An 11899-nucleotide genomic window follows, 5' to 3' on the forward strand; every position below is an offset into this window, starting at 1 on the left:
AAGGGAAGTCAAGGCGAAGATCCGTGAACTGCAGGACCAGGATCTCTCTGCTTTCCTCGCGCCCCCACCAAGCCAGAGCCAGGGACTCTCTCAGGAGGGCCACTCCTTGGCCCCACGCACTCCTCGCTGCCTGAAGATCTCTTCTCTCCACCGCTCTGCCTTCCCACCCTGCCCCACACCCTCTGAGCTTCGAGCCACCACCCCTACTCACCCTGCCTCTGTAGCACTACTGATTTTCGCTCTCACACGAAGGAGATGTGGAAACCCAGAGGGCTTATTTCACTTAGTCATTCATTCAGGGAACATCATCTACCTGGTGAGTGCGATCTTAAGGAGGCAATTGTTCTCACGTCTCTCCAGGTCTCAGCCAGTAAAGAAGTGAGTACACTCGAGAACCAGGCAGTCCCAACACATCCAGAAATGTATTAGGAGATGCTTGAGCCAGGGTTACACATCAATCCCTTTCCTTCCATATCCACTCACCAGGTTATGGACATACATTGTCTGTGTTCACGCCCACGGGCGTCCGGGTTCACAAGCCCTCCATATTCTTCAGGAAAGAGGCCCTTTTTTGCGGGGACATCCCTACTTATTCTTCAACCATCCATGGGGAGTCACCCCTAGCAGCCTTCCCTGATGCCCACCCTTAGACCAGTAGAGGCCAGTGCCCCTCCCATCCTTCCTTTTAGGGAAGCCCCTGTCACTTTCAGGTGTCAAGGTCAGGTGTATACTCTTGTGTCTGCCCAACTTCTGGAAGATTGGGAAGTACTTTAGTCATTTTTGTATCTCCAGCATCTGACGAAGTATCTGACACAATGAATGAGAAAGGTAAATCTCTCAACTACCCAGTGAATGCTGTCTTAATATTCAATATATGATTTCACATGGAGTTAAATGTGACCTATTAAGCATAACGTTGCCCTATAAGTGTCTTCCTCCCCCCACCACTTTTTTTCCTCCCTCTCAAACTCCCCAGCTTGGTGCTCTGAGAAATGAGGAGCTCAGATCAAGAGGGTTTCATTTGCTCCTCAGAAGACAGGATTACACCCCAGATCCTGTGGTCATGGTGATCTAGGCTGTTGAAGAAGCCCACAAAGACCCCATTCAGGGAGTCTGCTGCAGATATTGGGCCTGGCATGGCGGTGGCAGGGTGTCAAGATGGGGACATAGAGCTCTGGAGACTGACAATCTGGAAGGTTGGAAGCCCAGTGGCTGTTTGCTCTGCCCAAGCACAGCCCATTGTAGTCCTGGCTCAGCCAGCAAGTTCAGTTAGCAGTTGACCTTGACTGTCAACTTCTTGGTTCATGGAGGGAGGGGCAGGAGAGGAAGTTGTCCACTATGACATCCAGTGATCTAGGCTTTCCTCAGGGAGTTCTGATCCTGAGTATTAGGACTAATCTTTCCTTGGCTCCTGGGGTGCAGGTCACTGTTCACCCTTGATTTGGGGAGCATTCAGGAGAGACCTGAACCACTCTGTTTTCAGGACCCAAATTTGGGCAAATCCCGGCCAGATCAGTACTGGGCTGAGGGTGGGGGTGAAGCTAGGAGGCAGGAGGTAAAGACTTAGCTGGCATGGGCGGAAGGGGACTGTGGTCCAGGGATGCATATGCGAAGGGCCCTGGAGTGGTGGGGATGCCAGCCAGGTAATCAGTTTAGGGGGGATGATCTGAATTAATCCTTGTAATCCCTGTACTCTGGCTTCAGCCTCCCCCTAATCCCATCCCATCAGATCATCCCCTCCGAGGATCAATGCAGCCATTTATCCCCCTTTACCCTTATTTCGAAAGGCCCATTAAAAAGAAAAAAAGAAAGTGAATATTTCAAACAGGCAGAAAAGCACAGTACAGAATATAACAACAAATAGCCATATACTCACCACTGAAATCCAACAACTGTTCCTTTTGCCGTATTTGATTCAGAGATAGCCCCTCTATTTATGGTTTTACAGTTTTACTTTATATGTTTATATCCACAAACAACAAAATATCGATTCGTGTATTTTAAAAAATCTCTCTGGGGGCTCCTGGGTGCCTCAGTTGGTAGGTCATGCAACCCTTGATCTCTGGGTCCAGAATTTGAGCCCCACTTTGGGCCGAGAGATAACTTTTAAAGATTTTATTTATTTACTTGAGAGATAACTTTTAAATAAATAAACATTCTGCAAACTTTCTTCTTCTCTCCACATTTTTTTTTAGCATATATCTGTATTTCATTTAGCTCTAATTAAGGAATTTTAACTGCTGAATATTATTTCAGTGTTTGAATATATCACAATTTATTTGTTCTTCTGCTAATGGGCATCCAGGCTGTTTCCAGTTTTTCTGTGTTAGAAAACAACACCTCAGAGGAGCCCAGGGTTTCGAGATTGGCCCACATGGGCTCCTGCTTGGCTCTTGGTGGGGAGGCTGCTTCTCTCCTTCTCCTTCTGCCCCTCCCCTGGCCCCACTTGCAGGTGTTCTCTCTCTCAAATAAACAAACAACTAACTAACTACCTAAATAAATAAATAAATAAATAAAATCAGTGCTGTGCCTGTGTCTCTGGCATATACGTAAGCACTTCTTTAGTGTAGATACCGAGAAGTAGAATTTCTGGGTCATGGAATATGTGCACCTTAAACTTTACTGATTTTTACCAAATGGATCCATAAAGCAGTTGGACGAATTTACGTTCCACTAACAGTAGCTTTCAGGGCTTGTTTAAAGTCACTAACGTATTTATAAATTTCTCTGCTCACCATTCCTTCTTGCATTTCACTCCTTCCTTATCTGTTCCCTTCTTATGAAGGGTATATTTTAGCAGCATTTCAGTGAAAGTCTTTGATGAACATTCTCAACTGTCTTTATTTCATACAATTTAAATAGAAATGTAATGGGCATAGAAAAGCAAGCTTTCTCTTGGCCTTTGGAAGATATTCTCTTTTTTTTTTTTTTTAAGATTTTATTTATTTATTTGTCAGAGTGAGCACAGGCAGACAGAGTGGCAGGCAGAGGCGACGGAGAAGCAGGCTCCCGCTGAGCAAGGAGGCTGATGTGGGACTCGATCCCAGGATGCTGGGATCATGACCTGAGCCGAAGGCAGCGGCTTAACCGAGCCACCCAGGTGTCCCTATTCTCTTTTTTTTCTATAGTCTTTTGTTGCTAATGCTGTCTTATGTTTTCACTAGTATCTTTTAACTATTCTTCCATATTTCATATCTCATCACTTTCCCCTCTACATATTTTGAATAATTTCACCAGCTCTATCTTCCCATTCACTAATTCTCTTATCAGCTGGGTCTTGTTTACTTTTTAATGCATCATTGAGTCTAATTTCAATGGTATGTCTTTCCTTGTGTTTTATTTTTTCCCTAAATAAGGTGCTTTTTTTTTTTTTAACAATGCAACATTTTCATTATGGTTTATTTTCTTCTCTTTAATAATTTTAAGTATATTTACTATGTAGTGTTTTTCATGTTGTTTCCTTATGTTGCTGACTCTTCCTTATGGTGGATTGCTTCCTTGTCTAGTTTGATATTTTATTGTGAACACTTCTTCAGTAGGTGTTTATTTCTTCAGTGAGAGTTCCAATGCCCTATGTTATGAAACATTGCAACAGAGCACTTTTTTTCTTTTTTAATTTTTTAAAAAAGAAAAGGAATTTTTAATTTATTTTAGAGATAGAGCAAGCAAGAGCAGGGGGAGGAGCAGAGGGAGAAAGAGACAATCCTCAATCAGGTTCCCCATGGAGCCAAGTACAGGACTTTATCCCAGGACCCTGAGATCATGACCTGAGCTGAAATCAAGAGTCACTGCTTAACCAACCGAGCCACTCAGGTGTCTCAATGACAGAGATCTTTCTTGCTTCTGTGGGGCTATACAGTATTCCAAGGGTATTCCAGGTTTAGATTTAATTTCTCTGCTTAGAGATTGAGTGTCATAAAGGTAACATAAATCCAATGCAATACAAGCATCTGCTCAGGCTCAAGACTTTAATTTCTAGGATGACTTGTGTTTCTATTCCTTTTTGTTGGTTCCTTGGACTGGTGTGCATCATTTTTCATCTTTTTTCCACGGACAAAGTAGATCTTTGATGTTCTAAGCTTTGTGGAGGGGGTTCAGATCCAGCTTCTCATCTCTGGTGGGCTGAAGTAATGTATCTTATAACCAGAAGCACTAAAACACAGCCCCAGGTCCCTGGGTTTATATCTGTTTCTGAAACCCACCATGGGCCACTGTGACAGCTTCCTCTTCTCTTCTGTTTTTTAAAAAGATTTTATTTATTTTTAGAGAGAGAAAGAGAGAGAGAGAACAAGCATAAGTGGTGGGAGGAGAGGGAGAGAGAGAGAATCTCGAGCAGACTCCACACTAAGCACAGAGCCCCACTCGGGGCTTGGTCTCACAACACTGAAATCATGACCTGAGCTGAAATCAAGAGTTAGTCACTCAACCGAGTAAGCCACCCAAGAGTCCCCTACTTCTCTTTTCCTTGGCTTTGTATCCTTCTTTAATTCTGATATCTTGGAATTTCCTTCTTTTTTTTTTTTTTTTTTTTTTTTCAAGTAGGCTCCATGCCCAGCATGGAGCCAGTGTGGGGCTTGAACTCATGATCCTCAGATCAAGACCCGAGCTGAGATCGAGAGTTGGATGCTTAACCAACTGAGCCACCCAGGGAATTTCTTTTTTTTTTTTTTTTAAAGAAAATTTTTTGCCCCATCCAAATATTAATTTTGTTTTAATGCTCTTTTTTTCTTTTAATTTTTAAAGTAATCTCTACACCCAGTGTGAGGCTTGGACTCACAACCCTGAGATCAAGAGTCCCATGTTCTATCAACTGAGCCAGCTAGGCACTCTGATACTAATTTTAAAATCCTATTGTATTCAGCCTTTCTGTGTGTGTGTTTTAGGGACACTGGGTGAGGAGATAGCTACATTAGTTTAGTCTGTTGTGTTTCCAGAAGTTGGTCTCTACATTTACTTTTTTTTTTTTAAGATTTTTTAAAAAATTTATTTATTTGACAGACAGTCATCACAAGTAGGCAGAGACAGGCAGAGAGAGAGGTGGAACCAGGTTTCCTGCTGAACAGAGAGCCGGATGTGGGGCTCGATGTGGGGCTTGATGTGTGGCTCCATCCCAGGATCCTGGGATCATGACCTGAGCCAAAGGCAGAGGCTTTAACCCACTGAGCCACCCAGGCGCCCCTACATTTACTTTATCTTTAGCATTATTTAAAATAATCCCTATGTCTGTAAGGTGCATTACAGTTTGCAAAGGATTTTCAAATACCGTTTCTGCTTTAATCCTCCCAAAAACTCTAAGAAAAAAGTATTACTGTCCCCATTTTACCAATGGGAAACCTGAGACTCAAAATTGTAACTTTAATCCTACCTTTTGGATTTTGAATCCAGTGCATTTCATAGCTTGAGTTTTATACAAGGAGCTTGTCTTTTCTTGACCTTGGGCTCAGACCCACCCCCCAAACTGTCCTGGTTATTTACCCTTCACCTGAGGCCCTCCAAAAGGCTCTTTTTGCCTAACACAATACAACTCTTTGACTCTTACCTTCTCTAGCTCAGCTCCTGATGCCAGTCACCTCCCTCCCCATTTGGCCTTGGAGGAAATAATGGGGTATATGTGGGCCATGGCTAATGGGGAGAATGACTGGCAGCTTGTCCTTAGGGTCCTTTATCCACTCACCGCTAGGCCTTTATGCCTCAACCCTAAAAGGGGCAGGCAGTGTATGTTGGGGTGCAGGAAAAAAAATCAGGAAAATAAGGGCTCGTCCGGGATTTGAACCCGGGACCTCTCGCACCCTAAGCGAGAATCATACCCCTAGACCAACGAGCCACTGATGACTATGTCTGGCCAGATGTGCCTTCCCTGCCACATCAGCAGCAGGCTTGGTTTGTGGTTCTCAGAGGTGGAATGTTCTCCCAGGCTGGCAACCAGCCCAGGCAGGCTGTACTCCAGCAGGCTTTGCCTCTCTCCTGGTTCTCTCCGGCCCTCCCTGGCCTACTGCGGAGCCATGCACCAGCTCCAGGCAGGGCCCCCTCCCCAGGACCAGCCCGTTCTTCCCCGGGGCTACCACATGGACTTTGGTGGGGGTGCTGGTGAGAAAAGGCAGAGAAGAAGCCAGGGTCCAGCAACCTCCACTTTCCCAGGGATCCCCAGGTCAGAGGGAGCCCACACCCCGTGAAGAACAACCCTTCTTTCTTTCCTCATGATCAGACCACCAGAAAATAAAACCTCTACATCATCAGCCTCCTGGATGAGGAAGGAGAAGCCTGACCCACATCACCTTGACTGGAAGACATTTGCCGACTTAGTTTCTTCATCTGTCAGTCGGGGAAGGAACACTTGCCTGTGTGCCTTGCAGTGTAATTTGGGGAACAGGCAAGATGATGTCCATTGAAGGCGGTCTGCAAATTGTAAGATGCTGTACAAAGGAGAGGAGGGTGGGGGAAAATACTCAATAGGAGAGTTGTTCTTTAATGCTTAATATGGGCTGGGCGGTGGGTTCTGTGCTTTGCTGATTTTTTTTTTTAAGGCTTTATTTATTTATTTCAGGCAGAGAGAGAGAGAGAGAGAGAGAGAAAGAAACAGATGGAGAGCCTGATGTAGGTCTCAATCCCAGGACCCCAGGATCATGACCTGAGCCAAAGGCAGCGGCTTAACCAACTGAGCCACCCAGGTGCCTTTGCTCTGCAGATCTTATCTAACCTTATAACAACCATGTGAGACAGGTCCTGTCTCCATCATAAGAATAGGAAATCAATCTGCATTTGGCTTACAAGAGGCACATTTATCTAAATCTGAAGGCTGTTTTAAACACAGTAGACATTGCTGCCCAGACTTTCTAGAAAACTAGAGATGGAATACATCCTGTAAATACTCACACTCCCTCCCACACCCCAGCCTGCCCTGCTCATCCTGCCCAGGAGGCTGCAGGAAAAAAAACCTGCCAACAGGCTAAGTGTGGCTTGGGTGGGTTCCTTCTGGCTGGGAGTTTCCCAGTGAGAGTGAGGGGGAGGTTCAGAAACTGGGGTCCTGTGGGCGAATCCAGTGGGCCCTTCCAGGTTCTGTCTTTCATTCTTGATTGTACCATAGTCATCACTTCGCCTCCCCACCTACTACCCCCGGGCCCTGCTTGGCCACAGAAGGCAGAGCCCTGTTTTGCTGGTCTTTGGGATCTAGCCTCGTGTCTGGCACTTAGCAGTCCTGCTGACAAGAGACTCCCAAGTGTTCCTATGCGCTGGGCTCTGTGTAATCACTTCACCAAATTAATCTCTTCTCAGTACAACCGTTAGTGTAGACATCACTTAGCAAATGTCTGTGGAATGAATGAGTGAGTGAGTATGTGAAAGAAACGTCTCAGGGGAGTACACAAAAAAATCACTCGTGGCAACAAATATTTGGGCTGATCCTCATCTCTTGGCTCTGAGTGGAAACCATAAGCCCAAAGAAAGCCTCCTGCCTTCCATCCTTTTTTTTTTTTTTGGCCTTCCATCCTTTTAAGCAAGCTTCCTAATGAGCCCAGCCCCCTCTTGGATAGGCAGGAAGAATGGCCCCTCACTTTAGAGAGAGGATTGGCCAGCGTTCGTTTGTATCTGGGGAAGTTTCATGGTCTCGATCCAGGAGGGCAGGACCAGACAACCGGTTCTGCTAACTCATCGCGGCCAGGGACAAAAGCAACAGCTCATCTATTCTAAACCAAAGAGACTTTTTTGGGAAGCTGTTCCCCAGCTCTAAACTGCCTTATAAATAATAGCACAGTCGACAACACGTCATTCCATTACCTCAGCAAGCATTCCCTAAATTGCTCCTCTTGGTAAATGTGCCAGGAAGTGAGGTGGCTCCAAGAGAGGCTCCTAGGGGCTAAGAATGTTTCAGGGATGAGACGGGGCTTGGATTCCAGCCAGTGCTTCTCTCTAGGGGGTGCTGTTCGAATTTGAGGCAGGATCGTTCTTCCTTGTGTGGCCTGTCTGGAATAGTGTCCTGCCCACTAAATACCAGTAATCCTTTCTTCACTACCGAGACAGTCATAAGCCACCCCCCCCCAACACACTCCGCCTCCTCCAGGATGGCAGGGGTCTGGGGAGAGGGATCCACTGGCTCCGGCCATATGCTTTTCCCCTCAGGCTAAAATTACTGTGGCTCTGCTGTGGGCACTGTGACCTTGGGCATTCAATGACTTGATTGTCTGAGCTTAACAAGCCATAGATGGAATTCTCTGGGGGAAAATCGTGGCTCTTGGAGCTTCCTCCCTTTCTTCCCAAGAAAGGGTGTCTTTTGGTCAAAATCCTCTGATGATTCCTCACATCCATGTCAGCATGTAGACCTTTTCTCTTATCTACTCATTTGTCTGGAGAACCCTTATGGGTCTGTATTCTACAGATTTAACGTTGTCACAACACAATATCTCAAGTTCACTGTCACCTCCTACATATCAACAACACAGCGAAAGCCAACACTGGTTGCCTTGGGAGAGGGAACTGCATTGCGAGATAAGCTGATTTTCACTGTATATTCTTTTGTACTTTCTGAATGTTCAGTCCTGGACATACCTGTAATCCACTCTAGCAGCTAGAAAGCATGAACGTGTGGTCATATTTCAATTTAATTCCTGACTTTTGAACTCCCCACTGTTGTTCTCTTCTTTTTGCTCCTACATTTGATTCATGACTTCTTGTTGTGTCCCACAGATTCCCACAAACTTCCCTTAAATTACTTTTGGAAAAGGTAGGAGTATAAATGAATGAACTCTTGAATAGGGGAAAAAAGGAAAACCAAAACACTGAAACTATTCAAAAAGTATCCTCTTTTTGGGGCTCCTGGGTGGCTCTATCAGTTGGGAATCCGACTCTTGGTTTTACCTCAGGTCACAATCTCAGGGTGGTGGGCTCTAGCCCTGCATCAGGCTCTGCGCCCAGAGCACAGTTTGTTTGAGATTCTCTCTCTCCCTCTGCCCCTCCCCAGCTTCCCCTCTCTCTTTCGCTCTAAAATGGAAAAATAGAGGCACCTGGGTGGTTCAGTTTAGGTTAAGTGTATACTTTTGGCTCAGGTCATGCTCTCAGGGTCCTGGGATTGAGTCCCTCATGGGACTCCTTGCTCAGCGGGGAGCCTGCTTCTCCCTTTGCTTCTGCCAGCAGCTCTCCCTGCTTGTGCTCTCTCTCTCTCTGTGTCAAATAAATAAAATCTTTAAAAATAAATAAATAAAATTGGGGTGTCTGGGTGGCTCAGTGGGTTAAAGACTCTGCCTTCGGCTCAGGTCATGGTTTTGGGGTCCTGGGATCTAGCCCTGCATCGGGCTCTCTGCTGGCTGGGAAGCCTGCTTCCTCCTCTCTCTCTCTGTCTGCTGCTCTGCCTACTTGTGATCTCTGTCAAATAAATAAATGAATCTTTGAAAAATAAATAAATAAAATTGAAAAAAAAAAGTCTTTTAAAAATCCCCCTTTTTGTGGGGCGCCTGGGTGGCTCAGTGGGTTGGAGCCTCTGCCTTCGGCTCAGGTCATGGTCTCGGGGTCCTGGGATCGAGCCCCATGTCGGGCTCTCTGCTTGGTGGGGAGCCTGTTTCTCTGCCTACTTGTGATCTGTCAAATAAATAAATCTTAAAAAAAAAATCCCCATTTTTTAGACAATGAGAATGACTGGGAAAACAAATTCCCTCTGGACCATTTCTTCCATTTGGTTCAGGACATTTATATGTCTAAATCTAAGTCAGTGGTTCTTTTTTTTTTTTTTTAAGATTTTATTTATTTGACAGAGAGAGTGAGAGATCTCAAGTAGGCAGAGAGCCACTGAGCCACCCAGGCACCCCTAAGTCAGTGGTTCTTAACTGGAGGTAAAGGGGCAAAAGGGGGTGATTTTGCCTCTCAGGGGATATTTGTGTCTGGAAACATTTTGGTTCTCACAGCTGAGGCAGTGCTGGTGCCACTGGCATCTGATGGGTAGCAACCAGGAGTGCTGTTAAGCGTCCTACAATGCTCAAGACGGCCGCACGCCCTCCCCCAGCAAAGAATTGCCTGATCCAACGTATCACTAGTGTCGAGGGGGAGAAATCCTGGTCTAAATCTCTCTGACAATCTTCTGTAAAGCCTTCGTATACTATCACTTTCCCAAACTAATAAAGTGACTTTAACCCCGAAAAGGGCACTGTGTATGTCAAATGTACTCAAAATTTCTCCCGTTTTTGTATCATTACCCTCCACCTTTACCCCATGCCCCATTCTCAAAATCTTCCTGCTCCCTACTCCATGGCTTCGCTGACTCTGAAAGTCTGTTGTCTCCTGCGTCAGTACCAATAAGACCCTATACTTGGGTAAGGCTCTATCTGGCCTGAGTTGTCACCACCCTTCCCACCCCTGAGTGCTGGGCACCAGCCCCATCTTACCTAGGGCTGAGTTGCTCCTAGCTTGGGCCCCTGGGCCCTCTATCTGAGGTTGGGTAGAATAAGGTGGGAAGGGACTGTTTGGAAAGGTTTCAGGATGGACCTAGGAGAGGCCATGTCTAGCTCAGGATTCAAGGGACATAGATGTTAGTCCTAAGGTGTGGCCTTTTGGAGTTTCAGATGGAAAGCCAGACGGGTTTGCCCTGCTCCTCTAACATGGAGGAATCGAACCCAGACTCTTTCTCTGTGGCCCTGGATAGCAGCCCGAACCTCTGCTCAGCTTTCAGACGCCCCAGCTCCTACCTTTTGCTGGGCTCCTGGGACATTTCTCCTTGCATAGCTCAGCAGGCAGGCAGCCTAGGATTGGAGGGGAGTTTGTGTGCGGAATTGAAGGCTTCCTCTTCTGGGGCATCCTTCCTTCCAGGGGACCCACCTTCCATCTCCAGCTACTCTGGAGTTCCAGACTCTGTCCTCTAACTCTTGGGGGGGGGGGAAGTTTGGGATTTTCCACTGGAGTTTCCGCCGTCCCCTGCCCCTTTAGACTGGGAAGTGCCCTCAGTAAATAATCCATTTGCACGTAGATGGTCCCCTTCATTCAATCAAGGATTGGGTCCTTTCCCTTTCTGCCCTGCCTTGGGGTACTTGATCGCGCTTTCCAGGAGTCGTTTTTCATATTTTGTTTATAATTTTTCCCTGTGGGGGGATTCATGGGATACAAACAACGGTGCCAACAGGGGCCACTTTTCACTTTCCCTTGTATCTATAAAGTGCATCGCTTTTATCTCTGGGCTCAGGGACGCTGAGGGGGGGCAGGGAACACATTTACAGGACTAAGGGCAGAGCTGGCCTCGCTGGGGCAAGCTGCACCAGCCAGGTTTTGAGTCCGGCTGTGAGAGCTGAGCAGGACTGGAGACCAGACACGGCAACACGGTGGTGACTTGGGCACTGCCGAGTTCAAGGTGGGGGGCCAGCGAGCCAACCAACCTCAGCCTGGCTGGGAGTGGGGGTTTCTGAGCAGAAAACCTCCCTGCGTAGACTCCACATTAAGAAACAGCGGCAGCATTGTCCCGTTGCCCCTGTACTGATCTGTGAAGGCCCTTCACTGAGGTGCTCCCACCCGGGGTGCTCCCCATTCCCTGGCCCTTCTGTGGCCCAAGGTTGCTTCCCAGGCTGGCTGTGAGCCCAAGATCTCTGGAGGGGCAGTCTCAGGGGGCACCCTCAGGGGGCACCTTCCACAAGGGAGCAGAAACGTATAGGGATATAGTCACGCCAGAAGCCAAACGGAAAGGCGGACCCTCAATAGTTCCATTGAAAGGACACACACACACAGAAAGCGGACACATCTCTGCTAAATATGGGTCAGCATGCATTTAGCACTCAGCTGCCGTGAGCCCACTCCTGTTCATTCCAGCAGCCAGCACTGCCTGTTGATTTTATCCTCCCCAGAACACACAATCGGCTTTGGGGCCACAAAAGGTTTATCGTGGGGGCTTGCACATCTCTAATCTCAAACTTCATCCTTAGGAAGCTTAGGG

Source organism: Mustela nivalis (genome assembly GCF_964662115.1).
Source record: "Mustela nivalis genome assembly, chromosome: 12".
In the NCBI taxonomy this organism is placed as follows: domain Eukaryota; kingdom Metazoa; phylum Chordata; class Mammalia; order Carnivora; family Mustelidae; genus Mustela; species Mustela nivalis.